Source organism: Equus asinus, chromosome 2 (genome assembly GCF_041296235.1).
Source record: "Equus asinus isolate D_3611 breed Donkey chromosome 2, EquAss-T2T_v2, whole genome shotgun sequence".
Taxonomy (NCBI): domain Eukaryota; kingdom Metazoa; phylum Chordata; class Mammalia; order Perissodactyla; family Equidae; genus Equus; species Equus asinus.
In genome coordinates, this window is record NC_091791.1 from 108,789,406 (window position 1) to 108,812,858 (window position 23,453).

The window sequence follows — 23,453 nt, forward strand, 5'->3', positions numbered from 1 at the left end:
TTCTAGGATCAATCAAGGCTCTCTACTCCAGCCACCGCTACAGCACAACGACACATCCACCTGCTCCCGCCTCCTCTGCCTAGGTGGAGGCGGGTGCGAAACGCGCAGCGGCGGAGCCCGGAGGAGCCCGAGCTCGGAGGCCTTTTGTCTCCAGACAGAGGCAGGCCTGCTTCTTCCACCCTCGCGGGGCACGGCACGGGGTCACAGGCGAGGCGCAGCCCCTGCTTTAGGGGGATGGGAGGGAGAGGCGGGGAGAGGAGCCGTCCTCCCGTTCTCGGGGCTGCCTGGACCGGAGGCTGGAGCATCCCTGCGGAGTCGGGCAGGACGGCGGCCTGGCCACGCCGAGCGCTCGCCGCCGGCCGGGGCCCAGCCTCCGCGGCCGTCACCGACCGCTCTCCTCTCCTCCAGAGTTCCAGCGCGAAGAAGAGGGACCGTCCCTGGAACCTGTTGGCCTTCGGTCTCTGGCCAGAGGCCTGGGCCAACGTAACCCCGTGGGGGAGGCCTGCTGTCGGAGACGGCCCCGCAGGCTGGGAGGGAGGATGCCTCCGCCTGTCTCCAGCGGCCAGCAGCTCCCCGCCTCTTCCGGGGCACAATGCGTTGTGGGGCACAAAACTCTACCCTCATCCATGCAATCCCACCCACCGGGCTACCTGCCCTGTCTTTGCCTCCCTGCTCCACTCCGAGTCTTATCCTTGCCCACGATGGTTTGTTCTCAGGTTTCCAGGCTCCCAGGGGTATGGACGCAATAACTGGTACATAGTAAGCACTCAATAAATGTTAGCTGCTGTTATCAGTATGAAGCACATCTGGTTTCCTCCATGAGCGTCTTCTCTCTCACACACGTTTATCCCAGACTAGCCACAGCTGTGGTCCCCAAGCTCCTCTAGGGGCCCACCTGCTGCTTCTGTACCCTCTGTGCCCTGGAGCCACAGCCCTCCACCCGACATGCCAGCAGAAAAGCCGAGGCCCGGGTGCTGCCTCCCCCGGGGTCTTTGTCCAGGCCTTGGCCACAGAGAGCAGAAGACACTGGGGCCTGAAGCAAGTGTCAGCAGGTCCCAAATGCCCCCTGCCAAGGACAGCGCCAGGGGAGGGGAATTTCGGTTAAATAAGAACCTCCTGGGAAAGGGGACAGTTGTTCGTCATTTAAAAACAAACAATAAAAAACAGACCCTTCAGGGAAGAAAAGAAAGAGTGTGTGTGTTTGGGCTAGACCGGAGGGAACCAGGGGCAGGCCGAGGCAGGAGAAGCAATAGTAGCTGAGTCAGAAGCATCGAATGACACCTTTTTCTTCCAGAAACAATTATTTGGGCAAGACTTTAATTGGTCTGGGCCGAGAGGAATGAGTTGTCAGAGACAAAGCTACTAAACATACGTACAACGCCATATAGACGGGATTTTGTCTTACGACCTTAAATAAATATAACCCTGCCTTCCTGATTCTTCTTATTAATAATACTAATAATATTGTCGTTGTTTTGCAAACGACGTTTCAGTCTCAGGCAGCCCCTGGAGCAGCAGCACGAGCCACCCCAGGATGGCGATCACCTGCTGCGCTGGTCTGGGACTTCACCCCCCTCATCGTCTCTTCCTTCCCCCTAAGCCCCCTGGCCTGATGGATATTCTTGGATGTGGACTCCTTTTAAAATGACAAATGTCTTGTCAATACAGACCATCCATCCCCTCTTGCGTTCTAATCATTTTTCGGCTCGAGGAGGGACCCAGGCGCAGGCCCAGCGGCGCGTGTCACGCGGCCTGCATTGTACCGTAATCGCCAAAACCTTGGCCTAATTTGCAGCTAATAGATTTCGAGCGAGGGAGTCGGAAGAAATCAGTAGCCTGAGGAGCTAGGTTTAAGCTTTGGAGGGATCGGAAATTAAGGGACTGGAAGGAGGATGTGATTCATATTATTCTCCCTCCTCCCCCTCCCACACACGACCGTGTGTCTCCCTGCTCGCCCTTTGGGGACGCAGCCCTTAGCTCTCCGCGGCCTGTGTCCCTGTCGCTCGCTCCTGTCGCTCCGGAGCACTGTGCGTTGGGGGCGCCCTTCGGTGCGTTCAGACCCCGCGCCCTCCGCCCGGGCTTCTCCCAGCCCCCGGGAGGAGGCGCTGGTGCCCCGGGCGGCCTCTGGTCCCTCCCAGCCGGCGTCCCTGAGCCCCCATTCACAAAGCCCCGCTTGGAGGAGGCGACACACACACAGACACACACACACTGAGAAGAGGGGAGTTTGATCTTGTCTCATTGGCGTCTCGGGCCTGAAAGGAAAATCGTTTGGGTAAACAGCCAAGCTTCCAGGCTTACCGCCGGCTCCCGCCCCCGCCCCTCCGCCCCCTCCCGCCTCCCCCAGTCCCCTTCCACCCCACCCGCCACCCACACTCCGCTCTGCAGCCGGGCCGGAGCGAACTCCGCGTCCGGCCAGCCCAGGGCTCCCGAGTTCAAAGGGCCGCAGCCCCCAGGGAGTGCCCTCCTCGCTGTGCCCCGGGGGCAGAAGCGGACTGCAGGGCAGTGGGACCGGCCTGGGCCACGGTAGGAACCGCGGAACCTCCCGCTTCCCTAAGTAGAGCTCTTCCCGGGGGAGGGCGCCGGGGAGTTTCGAGCCTAGAGGGATCTCTTCGCCAAGATCGAACGGAGGCCTAGCCCTGGGCCGCAGGCTGCGCAGGGGCAGCCCCCTGGGCCCTGCCAGGCCGTCCCAGGCGTGTGTCCCTGTGTGTGCATCGCCAGGGGCGGGGGCGTGGAGCGCTGCAGGCCGCGCTGTGCTCCGCACACCCTAGGATGATTCCCGGGTCCCCCTCCCTCCAAGCGCCCTGGGGTCCTGGAAGAGCCTTTAATCTGATATAAAGCGTTTTCCGAAGTTTGACTCTTTCCAAAGGAGAGTTCTTCAGTTAACTGGCTGTAAACATAATTAATAGTTATTAACATGCAAAAAAAAAAAAAAACAAAACACCTTTGTGGTGTTTAAAAGGATATTGGTCTCTCTCTAGCTCACACTCTCAAGTGTGGAAAGAACCTTGAAATCTGAAAATATCCTGATTAGATGATTAGACCTGATTATATGGTGATCCCCTCCCAGCTTTCTCTAAAGAAATTCCTCTCTCTTCTCCCTTCCTCTGTCTCTCTCTTGTTCTCTCTCTTCCTCCTTCTCCCAGTCTCAATTTCGCTCTAATCCAGGAGTCATTAGTAACACCCTCTGGCTACATGTTTTGCATCAGTGAAACATTGTGACATAGTTGTAATACAAACTCTGCCGCCTTGCACTGCATCTTGTGGTAGGAAGTGTAATAGCAATAAAAATCATTTTTCATCTCCAGGCATTATTCGATGGAAACTCCCCCCCACCCCCCAGAAAATCTGAATGTGAGAAGAGGAAGGGGTGAAGGAGAGAAAAATGAAAGGAAGAAAAGAAGGAGGGAGGGAGAGAGAAGCAAAACCTTTCCAATTGAGAGACTTCTCAAAACTGTAGGCATGTAGATTCAAGCATATCATTTTCTGTGCTCTACTCGCCTCTGTTTTTGTCCCTGCTCCTCACTGGTGTCCCTCCGTGGACCCCAGGACCCTCTCAGGAATTCCCTCTTAGCTCCCAGGATCTCTCAGCAGCCCCCTTCTCCCCAGCTGTAGCATCCCTCTGGGAGAGAGGGCCCCTGGACTCCCAGGGGCGAGGCCACCTCTCCTCGGCTGGCTGGGGTGAGGGAATCCTTATTCAAGTCTTGCTAGGAAATTGGGTCCTCTTTCCTGTATGGTCTCCCAGGGATCTTTCCTAGTCTGATGGGGAAAGGACAAACCACCCAGAAAGCCAACCTGGCTATTTTCCTGGCGCAGCCCTGTAATTTCTGAGTGAGGGCTCTCCCAGACCCTCCTGATCTGCAATGAGGTGTGCTGGTTACAGGGAGGAGGGGCGCTCCCTCTATCCCCTGCCAGCCTTTGGGGAGCTCGTCCTGTCATCTCTGGGAGTGCAAAGTTTCAAGAAAGGGTCTCTATGCTGGGTTCGCTCAGATAGGAAATGCAGGGGCTTATGCACCACCATATACACACTGTATTCCCACTCCACAGTTCCCAGTTCAGCCATCATCACATGTGGGATCCACTGAGCTCCTTACAACAAAAACAAACGCAGTCAAAACTACATTAGAGAAAGGTTCTGCATCCCCCTCAAAACGAAGAAACCACACAAATCCTCACAGGACCACAGGACGCTATACGTTTAACACCACGTATGGTGTCTTCTCAGGAAAAACCTTGTTTTGTGAAATTTGTTTTTACATGTAACACCTATCTCTGGGGCTGGGCGCTTTGAAAACAAATCCGCCATAGAAAGGAATTAAATTTTCTCTATGTTTTTAGTCGTGTGGACCTAAGAGTGGGGCAAACCTCTAAAGTTACCAACTGGATAAAATAGGGTCAAATGCCCACTTGCACCTCGGAGAGAAATGCTGTGTAATTTGTTACTCTTGCCGTTGTTGCTTTCACCCACCGGTAGGTGTACATGTTAGGGGCTGTTTTTTGTGGTTATTTTGTCAGCAGAACCGAAGGCTGAGGCATCGGAGGCCCCAGTAAGCTGGTCAGTGGAGGGCAGAGCCCCTCTGATGTCCCACTGACCAGAATGAGTGGATTTCAGTGGAAATCGTAATTGGGACGGGATGACTTGATAGGCAGCCGCCTCATGGGAGATATTTGCATTGGCCACAGCTGGGCGGCCCAAAACACTCGGCGGCCCGAACCCGTGGCCTCCGAGAAGACATCTCTCATTTACTTTATCTTTTCTAAGAAAGCTGCTTCACAGCTTAGACTTGGTGATTTTGTACCTATATATTTTTTCTCTTTCTCTTCTTATTTTCCCTTCATCTCAATGCAGACTTTGTGGGATATGTCGGCCACAGATTATGGGTTTTAACGGGTGGGAAGAGGCCTGTGCACTTCGGCTTCTCTTAGCGTTTCGACGAAGGAAAAAGTCCGGTGGCGGTCAAGTTAGGCTGCAGAAGGCTGGGAGCATGGCCGCGTAATTCCAGTTTCCGCAGCGAGGTGGCGCTCCAGGGTACGGCAGCGCGCCCGGCTGTCGGCCGCGGGGCAGCGGCGAGGGCGCCGCCACCCAGCACCCGGCACGCCGGGTTCCTAAACGTCGGGGAACCTCGATCCCGCTAGGCCGGCAGGTCCGCGGGGTGGACGAAGGCCCGAGGCCACGACCCGGGAAGGGTGGAGGTGGCTGGGCGCGCGGCCGAGGCTGGGGCACGCTCCTGGGCGCTCGGGCGCCGATGCTGCAGGGAATCTGCGAAGTTTCGGGTTCGCGGGGGCTAGTGGGGGGGCCATCCCGGGGGGCCCGACGCGAGGGTGCGGACGCCCCGCGAGGCTCAGGGACCCGAGAGTGGGTCAGCCTCGGGCCAACCTTGAGAGGCCAGTCCCAGACACACCAGGGAGTCGCCCAGCTCCACCACCCCGGGTTCGGGAGACTTCGCTTCTTTTTTCTTTTTCTTTTTTTTTTAAGAAAAAAAAAGAAAGAAAATCTTATACACTCGATATTGCTTTGTCCCCTAAACCAGGCAGTTTTCTTGCTTGATAGGTTTTTCTTTCCCTGTAAATTTCCTTCCGTTCCTTTTCCGTTCTTTACATTTTCCCCCTGTTTTTCTTTTCTTTTTTCTTTTTTTGTCTACTTCTAAGAGTTGGTTCTATGTGCTGGGTGGGTGGGAGAGAGAGAAAGAGAGAGAGAGAGATTAAGACCAGCCCTAGAAGACCCAGCATTGGGCAAATGGTAGCAAAATTGAAGAAGAAACTATTTCGATTTATCAAATGCACTTCCATCCATGCCATCTCACACGCTCTAAGTCAAAGCCGACGGGGAGGAAAGGCCTTTCACCCAGCCACTCTCAACCTGCTGCCATGGGGCCCTTTAAAATCAATTTTGAAACAATGATAGAAATAACAATAATAGTCACAAAGAGCATCCTGCATGTGTTGTCTTGTGGGTTTGCAGCCAGGCCCTGTGGCACCGGAGCAAGGCAGGCACGGGAGCAAGGCGAGCGCCGAGGCTGTTAGGCTGGGCCCTCTTTTCAGCAGTTCGTTCCACCGGAACCCCTGACCCGGGGTGCTGCCCCTCACCAGTGGCCTTGGGTACCCGGCCTGGGCCCTGGCGGCCGGCCCCCCCTGGAGCTTTGCTGAGCTTGCAGCCGGTCGCCAACTTGTCACCAGCTGCACTTCTTTTAGCTCGTATTTCAGGCCATCTCCTCTTCCTTGAAGTTTTCTAGTATAAATGCAGGAATTTTCAGCCCATTTTGGAGTCTACAGAAACTCAGAGGGTCAGGTCATTAGGAATGTTAACGTGGCGACCAAGAATTATAAACATGATCTAAAAGTCTCTTTCAATTCATTTCCTCAAGTATTTATTTGAGTTAAACGATGAAAAGTGACAGTTGTGAAATAGACAGCTTTTAAAAGTAATGAAGTCAGATGAGGCTTTAACCTGTCGATTGCTATAAATCAACTTTGAAAAAGACGAATGAAGAATATTACTTGGGTGCCTAACCAACAGCATTTGCAGTGCAGGTTTCGGGTCCCAGAGTCGGCTTTCAGCGCCATGGGAGTGGCGGCTGGCGAGGCCCTGCGCTTGTCCCCAGGGGGAAGGGGCCAGCTGGGGACTCGTGCTACTTGAAGGCGACATTTTGGTGGAGGCGGGTCTCCATTTCCGCCTAGACTTTGGCTGTGGATATGGGTTGCCATGGGCTGCTGTAGCGTCTCTGGGTAGGTGATCCCAGCCTTCAGCACAGCTGGAAATTCAGAGGGGCCACCACCCAGGACACTAAATACCATGATATAGATGGGCGCTCAGCCCAGCTCCGCAGCCCGCTGAGGGTATCTGTCAACTTTCTTTCGCCAGCGGGCGGAGAAGGGCCAGGGCCTGCATGCCTGCCTCTGCGATCTCACCAACCCTCTGGAAATGGGGGTGGCAGGGGCAGTGGAGGAAGGAGAGAAAGAAGAGCAGGGAATTAAACTTGGCAGGGGCCCTGGGGGGAGGGCCGGTGTGAGGGGACATCGGGTTCTCAGTGACATCAAATGGCCCTCATCTGTGAGGAAATCCTGGGAAGGAGGAAGACAGGGGCAGGCATCCGGAGGTCTTTTGATGAGGGAGAGGGGTCTCAATTCTGCACCTGTCCCAGTCAGGGAGTCTAGACGTGACTTCTGAGGAAGGCGAACTGCTGGAATGTTTTAAAACAAACTTTACACATTTTCTTGCAGATCTCAGCTCCTCACAACTGCAATTTCGGTCATAGCCAGGCTTGGGGGGATGGTCCTCTTTCCAGTGACTTCAACCCCGCATCCCTATGCCATCCCAAGTCTGAGGGGGGAACATACCTGGGGATTTTGGCCCTTGGGGTCTGCTAGTCTCTCTTTCCTCCAACACTTCCCCCAGGAAAGGAGGGCCCAAATGCTTCCCCCTTTCTCCTATGCCCCCCTCCGCTGTTGCTTCTAGAAGCCGGGCATACAACATCCTCCCAGAGAGGCCAACCTGCTGGAGCATCAGCAACAGGTCCTGCGGCGCTTCCTCCCGTGCCTCCTCCACGCCTTTCCTCTCCATCCTCATTTCTGGGGTCAACTGGGATGAGAGGCAGCACCTCTGGCCTCTTCTCCCCCTTGACCACAGAGAGAAACCCAAGGAAGGCGAGGAGACCGCCCCGGGGTCCCTGGGCAAGCGCCCGGCCAGGCGGCTCTAGAGACTGTGTGGGGCGCCGCTTTCGCCTAGCTCAAAATTCCCAGACTCTTGGCTGGAGGCTCCACTTAGAGGACTCCTCTGAGGATGAGACCCAGGAGAAAGTGAGGGGGAGGGAGAGAGAAGGGGACCACGCCCTTCCCTGGACAATCGCTAGCAATTTGGGGGCAAGCTGGGCTAGTGGCTCCATTCGGCCCCACCCTGGCCTGAGACGCCTTCTCACAGCCTAGGAGACTGATGGCCACCTCTTGCAGGGTATCCTCGCTCCTCAGGTCGATTTCTCTTCTTGGAGACCCGGACATGGGAACTAAGGCGCCCAACTCGGTGCAGGAGGCTCCCCCTCTATCCGCACCCAGCTCGCCCTCCGGGTCAACTGGTGCTGGAACCTGCCAACTGGGACTATGCTGTAGGCTGCGCAGCCCCCGCGCCCCGCCCGCCCCGCTGGCGCCAGGGTTCCCAGCGTCCCAGGCTGGGGCGTTGAGTGCGCGGGGCCCTCCTGGACCTGCCAGGATGGAGGGTGGGGAGTGGGGTACGACAACCTTCATTTTCCAGCCGGGCGGAGGGAAACTGGTCGGAGAGGGCCAGTGGAGACTCCTCCTCCACTCCGCTCCCGGGCAGCCCCGACTCAGCTCGCGGCGCGTCTCCGCCCGCCCGAACGTTTCCATAAATCAGGCCGCTGGCAGGCTGCTAATTAGCTCTAGCCGAAAAGAATAGGAAGAGGGAGAATCCAGTAGTGCTCTGTGGGGTGGGGGTGGGGGCTCAGTAGGTGGGAAATCAGAATTTCCCCAGGACCGTCAGCCGACTTCCTGGGGCCCCTCAGCAGCCCCCCGCCGAGGCCACCGCAGATCACTTCCCCCAAGCCGGGGCCTCCAAGCTGGGGCCTCCGGATCACACGCCTCCCGCACTGTGCGCACCCCCCTGTTGGACCTGGCCCGCCCACCCACGCCGAGGCCCTCTCTCCTACTCGCTGAGCAAGCTCGGCGTTAATTAACTCTCGCCTTGCCCCCTGCAATATCGGAAGACTTCCAAAACTCATCCCCAAGTGTTTCCTCCTTAAGCCTGAAGCCTACGCTTGGAACACCCGCCAGGAAAAGAGGGAGCTGGGTCTGAAAGGAGGGCCAGTCACTTCAAGGCTTTGGGATGACAGGGCTCCAATTCCCCCTAGGATTGCGGGTTGTGGGATGGGATGTGCTAACCCGATTCCTCCTTCTCCAATGAAAAGGCAACACGGGTCGTTCAAAATTAGAAATAACACTAAAGTTGGATTATTGATTTCTATGCAAATCTGAAGTAGAGGACACGGCGAGTTCGAGAGCGACTTCTGTTTCTTTTCTTTCTTTTCCTCCCCCACCCCTCTCCCAGCCCGCCGGGCTCTGCGCCCCTCCCAGTCCTCTCCGCCCTCGGCTGGGAAGGGACTCTGCGATGACATCACCGCGGAGACCCGCGGCCTCCCCGCCCCTGGCCCCGGGACGCCGGAGCGGAGATTGACAGGTGTCGCTCTCAAGGACAATGCCTTCCAGGTGTCACCGTCACAGTCTCGTCCCTCCTAACCCGCGCTCTCTGCCCCCTTCACTTCCAACTCTCCTATCGCCTTTTTATCCTCTGAGGGAAGCTCTCTCCTCCCCCTCCCCAGCCTCGCGCATCTGGGCGCTGGGTCTTGGGTCTAGAGACGCGGGCTGGGGGCTGGCACTGAAGGGTGGGAGTGACGGGGACTCCGCCTGCTGCCTGCCGCGAGGCGGCTCGGAGATGCCAAGAGCTCCGGTGAGGGTCGAGGCGCCGAAGCCCGAGAGCGGCGAAAAGGGAACCTGGGAGTATTTTAAAGGAACCAGCGCGTTCTCCGGACTTCCCTGCCTTCGCTCTCCACCCCCCACCCCCCAACACACACACATAACATAACAGACGCGAAGATAATCTGCCATCTGGCAAATCCCAAATTTGGCGACCAAGCTCAGAAAGCAACAGCGACGTGTCATCCCGGGAGTAGGTGGCTGGTCCTGTCGGACTCTCCAGAGCTGGGGCAAGGGCGATGAGCTCGGCCCGCCCCCGCCGCCATCTCGGCCGAATACCCCATCCCTGCCCTCAACCCATAGACTTTGTGGGGTTTTCCTCCCACTGTGGGCAGCGGCTCTGGAGGTCGGGAATGGGGGAGCAGGAATCGTGGGACTCCCGCTCCATTTTCAGCCAATACTGCCTCAATGAGCTAAAACCCAAATTCGGCTTCATTATGTAACACCGAATGTAATTTATAGCCCGGCGGCCTGTCGGCGGCGATTTAGATCATTTGGTGATAAGGATCACACTTATTAGATTTCTTCAAAGCCGAGGGGGGTTTCTATCTTTTTTTTTTTTAAAGGAGGGCATTTGTGCTAAATTGCCCAGTGCTGGTGTGATAACTGTCAAAAGTTTGACATCAAAGGAGCTAATATTATTCAGTTACCAGAGAAGCTGTCTGTCTAAATAAGAATATCTTAATTACTGCATCACAAAGGTAGGAAAGGGGTCGGATCTGAAAAGGGGAGGCATTCAGCAGCTCCTTTTGATGCTCTATCTATATTAGACCGATGTGCGCTCTTAATCAGGCCTAGTCCGATTTCCTTTCCTCTCCCCGTCGGTCCTCTGAACTTTATAACTATATGTAAACACGTTGTCAGTGGGGACATAATCTTCTCGGGTTCTTATTAGAAGAAATTTCCATCCTCTCCGGTTCTAGATTAGGCAGTGGAGTCCGCTCCATCAATGAAGGGACTAAGGTTTCGTGGACAATAATGTGGCAATTGTTGATGGTTTGTGACCCATAAAATGTGGAGGTGACTGTTCTGGCTTTGGTATGTAATTATGCAAAACACTTTCCATAAAGACTTGCCATTCGATCTAATGGCAGTCCCTGCGGTCTATTTCAAAAAGGGAGGGTCTATGTACAGAGAGAGAAAAGTAACATTTGTTTTAACACAGGTTTTATGGGGGGGATGGATAAATACAAACACATCGCAACGCCGCCCAAAGTATTTTTTCGAGTCAAATTAAAATAATTACGAGGGGGTTTAATAAGTTAATCATAACAACAGGCCCATCCAAACACGCAGGGAGGGTGTCGGGGCTTCAGCCCACCACCTCCGGACCTGGGACGGTGCTAAGAGTGGCGATTCACCTCCCGCTTGTGCAGGGGTGGGTGCTGATTCTGTCTTTGCTCAGTCCACCTGGGTGCCCGGCCGGGATCTAAAGCCTCAGGCTGGGGCTGAGATTGGGGGAGGGGTGGCCAACGTCTCCACCCCCAAAATCTTGTCCCTGGAATTCTTTGGCAGAGGGCATTTTAACAAAGCAGGCTTCTCCCAAGAAGCTTTGTCCCCATTCCCTTTCTCTTCAGTGCCCTCAAGCCCCCAGGATTTAGGGATCCCCAGAAAGGCCGGTGGGAGTGGATGCCCGGGCAGGAAGCAGTGCCTGACTAATTTGGGTGGGTTGTCTAAACCCTGTGCCCACGCTCAGAGATGTCAGCGGCGGGGCAGACTTCCAGCAGCTAAGGCTGCCCCAGCACCTTTGCAAGCCACCTGAGGTTTTGTTTTGCTAAAAAAAAAAAAATAGTAATAATATAAGGAATTTTAAAGGGCCTGAAGGAGGAGAGGTGGAATAAGATGAGAGAGTCGTCACTGTTTCCGACCCAGCCCAGGCTGCTGGCTAAAAAGCATTTCTCTGTCACCCCGGACCCCCACCCCGCCTCGGGACGAGCCCTCCACACGCGGAACTGCTCTGCGTCCAGTTCCGCGGCCTCGCCGCCCGCCGCACAGTCACGCTGCAGTGTGAGCCCCGCAGACGCGGACGACAGGGGATTTTTCAAGGAGGAAATGATGATTAAAAGAGAGAATCATCTAAATATCAAAGTGACACATGGGGAGACCTGGAAAAAATATTTAAGCTAATGAAAAGCAAATAAAGAAGCAGGCACTTAGGCTGGGAAATTAAATATTATGTTTAAGATGGTGCTTTTGTGCGGGCTTGAAGATTTCCGATTCATGTACACATAATAAACACTCAGGTTTGTCATCCAGAGGTGCAAATCTGAAAGATATTCCAACAAATGAAGTGCTGGCAGAGAGAGGAATAAAGAGATCGGTGCCTGTCAGGGGTCAGGCAGCCCGAGATTGCTTCTAGAGATCTTTTGAAAATTTCACACGATTGAAGGCTTAGGGGCTTCACTGGGCTCGCATTTCAAACTCAGATCAGTGGGATCACAATCAAAAATAGAGGTCTGGAAAATTTTGATGCAAAGATGGCCACGGGCTGCAGGGTTTCTCTCACTAGCTAGCTCTCTTTTTTTTCTTTCCCAGACAGACACCCTGACATGGCTGTGATCCCTTGGATGACAGAGTTGTCAGAAAAGAAAGAGAAAATTGCATCTTGTCTCGTAACTTCCTTTCAGTCAAAAGAAATTTAATGTCTTATTTCCAATAAAAGAGGAAATAAGTGATTCTTTTCTAGCAACCATGGAACCATAGCTCAAAAGAGTTTTGGATTTCAGAATTAGTGATCTACTCCTAGACATTGAGGTTTGGCTCTCTTCTTTATTTATCCAGATTATTAAGATGATTTCTCATTAAGTTTATGTTCCTGCATTCCATTGAAATTTCTTACCACTGTCACTTGTATGCAAGTACAAATGTATCCACTTGCACATATATTTATGCATACGCAACTTTAATCACTAGACCTGGAGATTGGCCTGGTTGCCTCATATTTCGTGGGAGTTAATGCTCACTCATATTTTGCTCACCCCCCAAGATGTCAGCACTTTCTGGTTCAAACAGGACACAGAAAATCAATTGTCTCTGTGATTGATCCACCAGGGGAAAGAAAATAAAAGGAACTGGGGAGGGGGGTTCTACAAAAGCAGATCAAACGAAGGAATTCTGAAATGGGACTAGAGTTGATGCAAAGGAGTGGAGAACACTTTGCAAGCACCAGAAGTAATGCCAATTATGCCAAAATGGAAATCATCTAAAATTGATTTCCATTGGTTTGGCGAACTTTAGGAAGAGCAGGAGAAAGTACTAATTTATCATCGCTTTGCCCGTTTTGATTTTTACCTGGCTATCTTAGACCAACAATAAGATGTTCGGGGGAAATAATCTGAATTATAGTTGGATTGCATTAACTCTGAAACCTAGATGGGCAGAAGTCAGATTCCTGAGAACTTCCCCTAAGTACGTAGCTTAAGAAATCCCTCCTGAGAAGGCATTCCCATAGTCAACGAGGGGTCTTGAAACACCAGTTTGAAGAATGTCTCCTGTTTTCTGAATTATCGATTCAAACAGTTAACAGCGTATGCTCTTTAACAGGTGGGCAGAAAGGGAAAAGTGTAAAAGTTGCTCTAACTGGTTTTACAAGTTCCAATCCTTGACTCCTCCAGCGGCTGTCGGTTGGGGCAGCCGCTGTGGGCACCCCGGAATTGGGGCACAGCGACGGGACCCTGCGGGGGGCCGGGCGGGCGGGACAGGCCCCAGCTGCCGCAGCTCCGGTGTGCCAGGCCAAAGAGGGGGGAACTCGGACCCTGGTGCCCTGGGTTTGGTGATTCCAGACGGTAGGCGGGGAAAAGTGGAGTGTGCTTGTCCCACAAGTGCCACAGTTAGAGCCTTTGCAGACGCCCAAGTTACCAATTCTGGCCGCAGAACTTCCTGACCTGGAGGTTTAGGAGAGAGCAGCCCTATGTCTGAGGGCAGCCGCTATCCTCAGATCAGCTTCTCCAACTTTTTTTCTTTCCAGATCCAGGGTAGTAAAGGAATAGACAGCAGGTCCCAAAGTATAACTTTTAAAAACTTGAGCAGAGATGCAAACGAAGAGGAGCCTTCTCTTTGCAGAAGGGCCACCCACAGGGCTCTCAATCTCGCTCTTTTTCTGTTTCCTACGAAGGACCAAGGCCCCCAACCGGGCTTTAAAGGCGGGGTTTTGTGCAGTGAGTACGAAGGAGCCTATCCTGGCTTCTAGGACAAGCGCTTGGAGTGCAAAAAGGCCGGCGGGATAACGGAAGGAAGGGGAGAGAAGCAGGAGGGGACTCTTGGCGAATGGGGACAGTGCGCCTCCGAGCCCGAGCCGCGCCCGGGCCGCAGCGGGGAGGCGGCGCAGCCGGGCGAGGTTCTGAGGAGACCGACGCCACCGCAGGCGCCCGGGAGTCCTCCTGCCCCGAGCCGGAGAGGGATTCATTGCTCGTCTGGTGGAATAGGGGAGGTCTTGGGGTAACCCGCCCTGCAGAATGCAGAGCTGGCAGGAGGCTCTGTAAAAAATACCACACGACGCGGTCTTGAGGGCCACCCGCTTTGCCCACCCCAGAGGGATTTTCTCCGGCCAGGAGGAGAGGTGAAACTCATGCAACTCGGTCCCGGCCAGGGACGGGCGAGGAGTACCCCCCCTGCAACCACCTAATTAGGAACTCTAGGGGCGGAAAAGAGGGCGACAACTCTAAATCACGGGCTGCCGGTGACCGCCGGTTATATTGATGGGCCACCATCGTTTCCTACCATCTCCAGCCCTGGGAATGAGGACTTGCGAGTAACCTTCCTCTCGCCGTCGCATTCTCGCCTTACTTAAACAAGCAAACAAAAAAGTCGGAGTCCAGGGAAGAATTGCAAACTGGAGGTCACAGGCTTCAAGGAGCTTGAGAGGGACTCGTGCCTCTAGGTTTTAAAGCAAACAAAGCGGAAACAACCCACCCACCACTGGCTGCCGGTGGGCCAGAGCTCGGTGCGGCTAGGGCCGTGTGGGCGCCAAGCCCTCTGCTCCGGGATCATCCCGGCCAAACCAGGAGCTGGGCCCCGCGCCTCTCTGCCTGGCTGCCCGTGAGTCCGGAGACCCTGAGTGCAGCCCTTTTCGCAGCTGCTGGACCCCTGGGACAGGCTGGCTGTGGGGGGCGCCGCCCAGGGCAGGGAAGGCGCGGGGCTCAAGTGGAGAGCTCAGGGTCGCTGGAGTCTGGGCAGCCAGGGCCGGGGCCCCATCCCAACCCCTGTGCCGCGCGCCCTACTCTTCCCAGGAGTCAAACACTAAAACACTACGGGCCTAGCCTAGTGCTGCGTAGGGAGAAGTGGAGCGACGGGAGGCATTTTCTGGCGGCGTTAGTTACACTGGCGCGGAAAACTGAGCGTTTCCGGAGTTGGAAACCTCCGGTATCCGCTGGGAGAGGCCCGCTCCGCGGGGCGGCGAAAACACACTCGAACTCCCGCATTGCCATCTTGGCCTTTTCTAAAATGATGCTTTTTTAAAAAAAAAAATTATGAAACCAAAAACTCCAGGAGAGGCAACTCCTTTCTTCCCGTTTTGATATGAGATCCACTAAACAAAATCCGCTTTTAAGCCATCTACACTCTTAACTTCAAAGGAACGAATGTTAATTTTACCTTTATTTGAATGATTGCCGAGGCTGACCTGTGAGGGGCTCCCCCCTCCTCCAGTCCTCCCTCTAGATTTTAACATATGGAGGACAGTAATGATTTAACGCCACTCTGGAAAGCAAGCAGCTCTTCCCGCCCCACTCCCCCCAACACCTTGCCTCGTTTTTGTTGACATTATTAATTTCATGGAACTATTTAAAGTTTAGCATGAAATGCACGTGCCCTGACACAATGGCGAGTGTGTCGGTTACCTCCAATGAGCTCGAAATGGCAACACACCAAGGGCAGACCCGACCTTTCCGTGGGTGTCTGCAGACCGTGTCATGTGGGGTTTAGGGGCACCACGTCCTAGTAGGAGGCTCTGTGATCTAAGCCCAGACACGGATATTTCTGCGTCGTGCACGCCCAGGTGTCTACACTGCCAGGCGGCTTTGCCTCTGGAGACTCAAACTCTGTTCCTCGGAGGCAAGGGCTGTAGCGGTGGAAAGAACCTCGGGGAACTTTGGGCCATCTTTTTTATGCCATGTCCAGTTTTTAGGATCTCGTGCCAATTTTTTGGCGTGTTTCTCTCCAGATAGTCTAAGCTCTTTGGAGTTAATTAACCTGTGGTCCAGCTACAATTAATACTGAGAGAAGAAAAGACGGAAAGAGGAGGAATTAGAAAGAGGAGAGGGAAATAGGAAAGTAACGTGCGTTTAGCCGCATTCCTTTACTCCAGTCAGTCACGGTTAGTTGCCGACTTTCCAGCTGCGAGGACCGTGCGCGCCATTTACTGTAATTGAATTGCTGTTATAACACCTTTCAGGGGGACAGCAATGTGTATCAAAAAAAGTTGCGCGCGTCCTGCGGCTGGCTGTTCTCCCGCCTTCGCCCGCCGCCCTCCAGGCAGAGCTGCCTCGCGGGGGACTGGGGACACAGGGCTCGACGCGCCCCCGGGTGGAGCTGGAGGAACCTGGCCCTTGACGAATCCAGCCCGGCAGTGGACGTCCCTAGCCCGGCTGATACTCTGAGGATGCTGGGGACCCCAAGAGGGCCGAACCCGAAGCTGAGAATGAACAAGGAATGAGGATAGGACCGGGAATTGCAGAAACTGGGAAATCAATATGCGTTCGGGAGTAAACTCGGCGCCACCAAGGCCTTTACCTTTGCTCTTCCTTTGGATTTGGATTCTCTGGCGCTGCCCGCTGCCTGGGATAGTTCCACAGCGCCGCCTTCCCCTCCCCTTCCCCAGCCTTAGCCTGACCTCTCTGGGTACCTACTCTCCCAGAGGAAATAGGAATTTCCTGCCCCGGGGCTAAGAGCCTGAAGTTGGAGCCCGATGCTGTGACGCCCCGTGGGATTCTCCACACCCCCACCCCCACCCCACCCCACCACGCCTTGGCTCTGATCGAAGCCCTCAGCCTCGGATTTTGGCCCTGTGGGCCGGGGCAGAACCTCGGAGCCAGCAAGAGCCATCACCTCCATCTCTCAGCAACAGCCTCTGGCCTCCTTTTTCAGCCCGTGGATACTTTGCTCATCGCTCCCACTCTTGGTCGCGTCTGCCTGCCCCCCAGCAGGGTCCTCGGTTTGACCTGAGGGCCACCTCTTCTCTCTGCCACCCCTCACTCGATACTGATTCTTCTCGCGGGCTCCACACAGCTTTCTTGGCAGAGAGCAAACTTTAGATTCACATGCTCCCTCTCCCCTCCTCCACCTCCCTCTGGACAGCCAGAGTCTCCTGGCCTTCAGTATAGCCTTTGGCCTGGTCACCAGGAGCAGGTTGAGAGAAGTGTCTGGGCGGGGGATGGACAGGGGCATCTACCCACCCCACTGCCCGGAATGAGATCCCTATACCTAGTTTAAAGAGGCCCTAAGGGAAGGGAGATTACTGGAGGCTGGAGGGTGCTTCACTGGCCCTGGGACGTGTCCAGAGTACGCCTGGGACCAGCGCATTGGGCCAGCAGGGAATCCCGCGGACTTGGGCATCCTCAGTCTCGCCGCCCAAGGTCAGCCAGGCAAGGCGGAGACCTCGCGGCCGCCCAGGCCCTTCCCCCACCTGCACCCAGAGCCCTGCAGGGCAGAAATCAGTGAGGCTCGGAAGAACTGTCTGGGTCGGGGTGGGGCTGAAACCGGAGGGCTGAAGAGGCGAGAAGATGCACATGTTTCCCCAGGAGGAACCATCGTGGGGTCTGGCCCTCCGCGGCTGCGTGGAGAAGCGTAATGGCCTTTGTTGGAGGTTCACCTATCGTGTGTGTGTGTTTGTGTGTGTGTGTGTGTCCGCAAGCAAGGTGGGGTGGTGAGAGGAAGACATGGGACGAGGGGCTTGGCGTCCACCACGCACATCAATGTGACTTCAGTTAATCTTCCTTTTTCCTGGGAGATCGTCAGCTTCCTCAGGGGCTTGCTAGACCTAAGGTTGTCTTCGGGACCAAAAAGTTTATCGCTCTTGGAGGCATCCAGCAATGAGAGCGAAGATGTGCTCAGCGGTCCTGAGAAACCGGGCGCATCCCCCGTCTACCCACCGCCGTCTACATCTACTTTTCTGAGAAACTAAGTTCTTTGCCTTTCCTGCGTGTAGTGTCCAGGAGACGGAGTGCGGAGGATTCCCTGCTCCACGCTGTCCCGTGGCCTCCTGCGGCGCGAGCGGGTTGGGTGGAATTGGGGAGGGCGGTAATACCTGCAAAAACTCGGGAAAGTGAGGTGCTGGCTTTGATGAGGAGGCCTCAGGGGCGGTAGCTGGGGGTAGATTGCTTTAAGGCTCAGCTGAGGACAGGAGGAAGGCAGGACCCACGCATCTGGACCCAGTTTTCTCTCGGGAGAATCCCGCGGTCTTTGATTTGCACCTTCACGTTCCCAAGATGCTACAGGCCCGCGCCTGCCTCGATTGGCACCGTGGCGAGGGCGAGGAGGCGCCCAAGGGAGAAAGGGCTTCAGAGCACACTTAGGAGTCAGGGGCAAAACCTCGTTCTGCTCACCCTGGGTCAGTAGCAAGTCCTGGGTGGATTTGGCTGACATGGAGCTCCCTTCGCTCGGAAGGCCGCGGCCAAGGCTGAACTTGTGATGCGCGCCCCGGCTCCGGTCCCAATGCTCCGCTCCGCCAACTCCCGCCGCCCATCTCCACCCCCCTCCCCCCCCCCAGTCCTGACGAAATCCATATTCTTGCATTTTTTACCTTCCTGTCTCTAGCCTTTGCTCCGCGGTGATTTTTGCTGGGTATTAACCTTTGAGCAATAAAGTTGATTGCCTACAGCTAGAAAGATTCTTTTGGAAAAGACATTGAGAAAAAATAGAAATAAGGAGAGCTGCAGGCGGCTAAGCCGCTTACCTGCGCTATCTCTTTACATCCTTACAGTACCCCAATCCCCCAAGACATAGGTACTACTATTGTCTCCTTTTTGTTGTTGGGGAAGCTGAGGCTTGGGGAAGTTAAGAGCCCTGACCAAGCTTAGCCAGCTAAGCTCAGGCCAGGCCTGAATGGAACCGGGCTGGCCCTTCTGGCGGCTGGCTTCCATCCCAGACTGGACTCAGGAGAGAACCCGGCTCACCTGGACACTAACTGGAACCTCTCTCAGGACAAGGTGGTGCCCTTCCCTGGAGGTCTGTCCCAGCCGACGGGGACCAGGAAGGGGTTTCCTAGTAGGCTCCAGCGCCTGGACCACTCAGCTGGGAGGCAGTAGGCAGACAGGCCAGTGATTCCCCTCTAAGGCACAGCCTACTGCTTCCACGGCTGGGAGTCAGTGTGACCCTGATCTTTCTGTATTTTAGAGATGAACCAGAGGTGCTTACTGTGTCATGTGTCCATGAAAAAGGAGTGCAGGATAATTATTCCTATTTGAGAACCCATTAAAAAGAGCACTTGTGTTTATGAGAGGGGTAGGGAGAGGGAAAAATAAAAGAAAGCACATATAACGTGGAACAGCACTGGGACATATTTATCCTGGGAGATGAACACCGGTTGCTACATGGCAAACGGTGCTATTTGCAACATCAGGACAGTTACATTTCAAAGACTCCAACACGCTTCCTGTTACAATGGGGAGAGACACTGATGTGAATTCACACAGGAGAACTGTCTTTTACTAAGAAGTCCCATTGCCTCATGGGACCCCAGGAACATGTTCTCACGCTGAGGCAGAGAGCTGTCCGTTTGTGTCACCAGAGGAACCTGTCTACAGGTGCTAACGGAGGGACAAGTGGCAAGGAGGGCATCTCCCCACTTTTTCCTTTTAATCTACTTCCATGCTCTTTTCACAGAGTTCAATAGGAATCAAAGACTTTAAAACTGATTCTTTTCAGCCGGGAAAGCAGATTATGCCTTGAGCATAACTGAAATAGATGGATGTAGTGGCGATGACAGAGAACCATTGACTATCCTACTATATCAGCGTGGGTAGTGATCCACTTAACCTTTTTTCTTTTTGTTTTTAGTTTTTCTTTTTCAACTTTCTCTCGAGGGTGATTTCTTAAGCTAAACAGGTCCATATTCACTGACTTTAAGAAAATACCCTCCTTAGAAACTATATGCATCTATATATTTATAACGAGTAAACAAATAACAAACAAAACCTGTGATTGTACTGACTTTAACCATGTAGACCCAGCCAAAGCAAGTGGGCACTGTGAGGACAATTGTGTCTGTATCTTATCACTTCTGATATTAAGACCTGTAGCATCCGTTGTTAACTCTTATCTGAAGAACCTCTTGACTGTGTCATCCAGGCATGTTCCTACTGCATTTGTTTATGTCATTTAATTTAACTGTTGCAACAAGCATAGGACACAATTAATTGTATTATCCCCATGTTATAGATGTGGACACTGAGGCACAGAGAGGTTAAGTAACATGTCCAAGGTCATACACAGCTCATCAGTGGCAGAGGCAAGGTTTGAACTGAGGTCTTCTCACCCCAGACTTCGTGCTCATAAAATCGATATCACAGTTTTCTATTTTAGGTGTATGCAAAAGGGTATCTAAATTTAAGAATCTATTCTTTATGGAGGATGGGTGCATCAAAGAGTGGGGAATGCGAAGGTAACTATATTCCTCCTCACAATTGTTTTACTTTTCCATTTCATAACTGTCTTCAAAATTATCACTTCCTTAAGAGATCCAAATGTTTTCCCTGTCTAGATGCAATGCCACGTGTGTAGGTGTCCACTAACTTTGAGAAGCTTGCCCAGATCTTTTCCTGTTTTGCTGCTAGCTTGGGATCATTTTCTCCTCTGAGAGAAGGATCTTTGCTTGTTCTTCACAGGGAGGGTATGATTGCATATGAGAGCCATGCTAGGAAAGGGTCCTTGATGAGCAGGACCTACATGGATGCTGGATGCTAAGGAGCCAAAGCCTTGTCCTCTGGGAAACCAGCTCAAGCTGTTCTACTAGGGCTGACTGACTCAAATCAGAATTGCCAACCTTGGTGCACAGAGGTAGGACAGCCCCGGCTTCCTTGCTCTTCCTCTTTGGCTGATTGATGGGGCACTGGAAGTCAACCAAAAGTGTGTATTCAGCCAAACAGAAGGGAGAATCTAGAGTAAAGTAAACTGGTGGTTCAGATTAAAATTTGGTGGCCCAGTGCAAAGTAAAGTTATATGTCCCTGAGGCTAAGGCATCTCTATGAGACTAAGCATTTAATATTTTTAAGGCTACTTTGAAAAAAAAACCCAGTGTGCCTAGTTAGTCATTATTTTTTTGATTCCAAACAACAGAGTGACAGATAGTATTCGAATCTTCAACTTGTAGGAAGGAGCCACCCATGTGTGTCTTACTCACCTGGTGGGAGGTGGTCAGCTTGGGTGAGCCAGTCCTAGGGGAATATTGTAAGTCAAGATCAGCTGTGCCTACCTGGTTTTATATCTCAAGCCTATTCTGCATTTAGATCTTTCTGGCTTGGAAAGTGGGTCATGGGATGCTGGGAGGTAGGAGGGTGGGTGAGGCCATGGGTCTGAATGTAGCATGGAGAATACAGGAATCTAGTAGGAAGAGGAAGAGTGATTATTTTTCTGCTCTTCATGGAAACTTTTTCATTTATTCTTTTATTTAACATTTACTCATTGACTGGGTAGGATGTTCCCAGCATGGTACAAGGCACTTGTGGATGCAAAGATTACTAAATCATAGGCGCTGCCCTCAAGGAGTTTTTAAGTTTGTGGGGGAGAGGCAAGAAAACATGACATAATATACTCTGACAACTGGTACAAGGAGCTTTGGCAGCTTGAAAGAGAGAATGTTCCCTCCTGCCATGGAAAACTGCTTGGGAAACACTTTACAGTGCAGGTGATTTTGGCCTTGGGGACTCAGAAGATGTGGGAAGTGAGGCTGAGCAAGGGTGGGGAAGGCAGAGAGAAATGGGAACTCCAGCTGGAGGGAAGCAAAGAGCAAAGACACAGAAGGTCAGATCAGTTTCTTATTCCCCTGGGGGACAATCAAGGTCCTTATTCCTTGCATTACTGGAGTTTTGTGTGAAGAAGCCATAGGGTTCTGACACAGTTCTTAATTAGAGTGTGTCTTCTGCCTCCCTGTCATTTTCATGGGGGGACGAGTGGGTTTGAAATTGTTTCCAAGAGGATGGAGTTTCTTTTTAGCCTAACTGATGAGCCACATTTAGGTCCTTCTAGAGTGAATAAGTTCAGCTCCTTGTGTCCTGGGCATTTACCAGAAGGTTTAAGACAGAGAGAAGGACACATAAAAGTAGACAAGGTTGTGGAAATATCAGAGGAGATTAGTACAAGGAGCACTGTGGCCAAAAAAAAATTCATGCCAGAATGTATTCCTAGCTTTGCATGCGTGCCAAAAGTATTGGTACCATCGGCTTCCTCTTGTGCTTCTCTCAGAACAGATGAAACATGCTGTTTTGGTTGGTTCTATGTGTCTCTCTCTCCCTTGGGGTTGGAAGCTCCTTGGAGGCTGGGATATAGCTGATTCACTTATGTTCCCAGCCCCTGTCACCATGCCAGGCACATAATAAGAGCTCAGTACATTATGAATGAATGGCTGATGCAAGTTTAAGAATACTGGTTTTTTTTTTTTTTTGTGAGGAAGATTTGCCCTGAGCTAACATCTATTGCCAACATTCCTCGTTTTGCTTGAGGAAAACTGCCCCTGAGCTAACATCCATGCCAATCTTCCTCTAGTTTGTATGTGGGACACCACCACAGCCTGGCCTGAAGAGTGGTGTGTAGGTCTGTGCCTGGGATCCAAAGCCAAGAACCCCAGGCCACTGAAGCAGAGTGTGTGAACTTAGCCAGTAAGCCAGCCCCAAGAATATTGGTTTTTAATTTGTGTTAATGGTAGTTGGAGCATCTGAATATCTTTTTATGTTTGTCCTTTGGGGGTTTTAATTGTGATGCATAGAGCAATCATTGTCAGCCTAGTTCTTGTTTATAGTGGGACCAGCCTGGCTGAAATGAAGGGCATGAGTGCAGAAGACATTAGATTGTGTACTCTGCCTCGGGCTTGGACGGTGACCTCCAAGGAGCTCAAGAGCCCCGCATTTGAAAATCCCTGTACAGAGGCTTCAAATCAGTGTTGTCCAATCCATAGCTTTGGTCACTTCTCAGCATGATAATAAACTTCAGTCGTGCTCCCTATATTGGTCTTTTTACCATTCAGAGCCGCAGTAAAATCTCATTTGACCAAAACTTACCTTTGTGCATATGTTTTGTTGCTGCTGCTGTTTCTTATTTACATATAGTCTGAACATTAGTCAAGATACTTTCTTGGTTGAATTAAAGTATGGTTAAGAAGACAGTATCTTCTTCTTCCTATTGCTTCCATATAACTTTTGGATGACCTAAGGAATAGGAATAATCTGGACTCTTAAAAGTCAGTATCTTATGTATGGCCACTTGCCTAGGGAGAGGGCGAGATCTGCGTAGGAAGAGGGATTAATCTTAGATGTTGTGATGGCCTTCTTTTGCACCGCTGTTCTGTGTTAACATTTTCCAACATAGGCACCAATTAGATCTTGGAAACAAGCATGAAGAAAAGCGTAAAATGAAATCAAAACATGATCAGCTCCCTCTGAATTCTACCTTATGTTTTAGCCAGTCTACTGGCTCCTTAGCTTGGAATAATTTCAAATTCCCACTGGCTTAGTGGCGAGACATTTTCTCGTTCTTCTTTTCTAAATACACTCTCGCTTTAAAGAAGAAAATTTCTCCCCACCACCGCATCTCTCCTGTGAATTCTCTTTTTAGAATTCAAATTGCATAGGAATTCACAAGTGAGATAGAATACATTTTTGAGCACTATATTTACTGTTGTTCACAGCTCTAGGGAGCAGTAGAAATTTTCAGTAAAGAAGTTTATAGCTTTTGTTTGCTTTGAGTTGAGGAGGTCATGTTAGCTTGATAATCATCTAGAGATACTGGGCTATGTCTTAGTATCCTGACATCTGAGGTACTGCACAAAT

General features: G+C 52.4%; 1 long non-coding RNA gene across 2 annotated transcripts in view; it reads left to right on the plus strand.

The window, feature by feature from the left end:
* Positions 1 to 1,238: 1,238 nt before the first annotated feature.
* Positions 1,239 to 23,453, plus strand: part of LOC139041766 (uncharacterized) — a 93,461-nt gene continuing 71,246 nt past the window's right edge. Inside the window, exon 1 of one of the 2 annotated variants that reach the window (XR_011497617.1) lies at positions 1,239 to 2,523. This is a non-coding gene — a long non-coding RNA (uncharacterized lncRNA). The remainder of the gene's footprint in view (positions 2,524 to 23,453) is intronic. The other variant, XR_011497616.1, reaches the window with a different exon arrangement.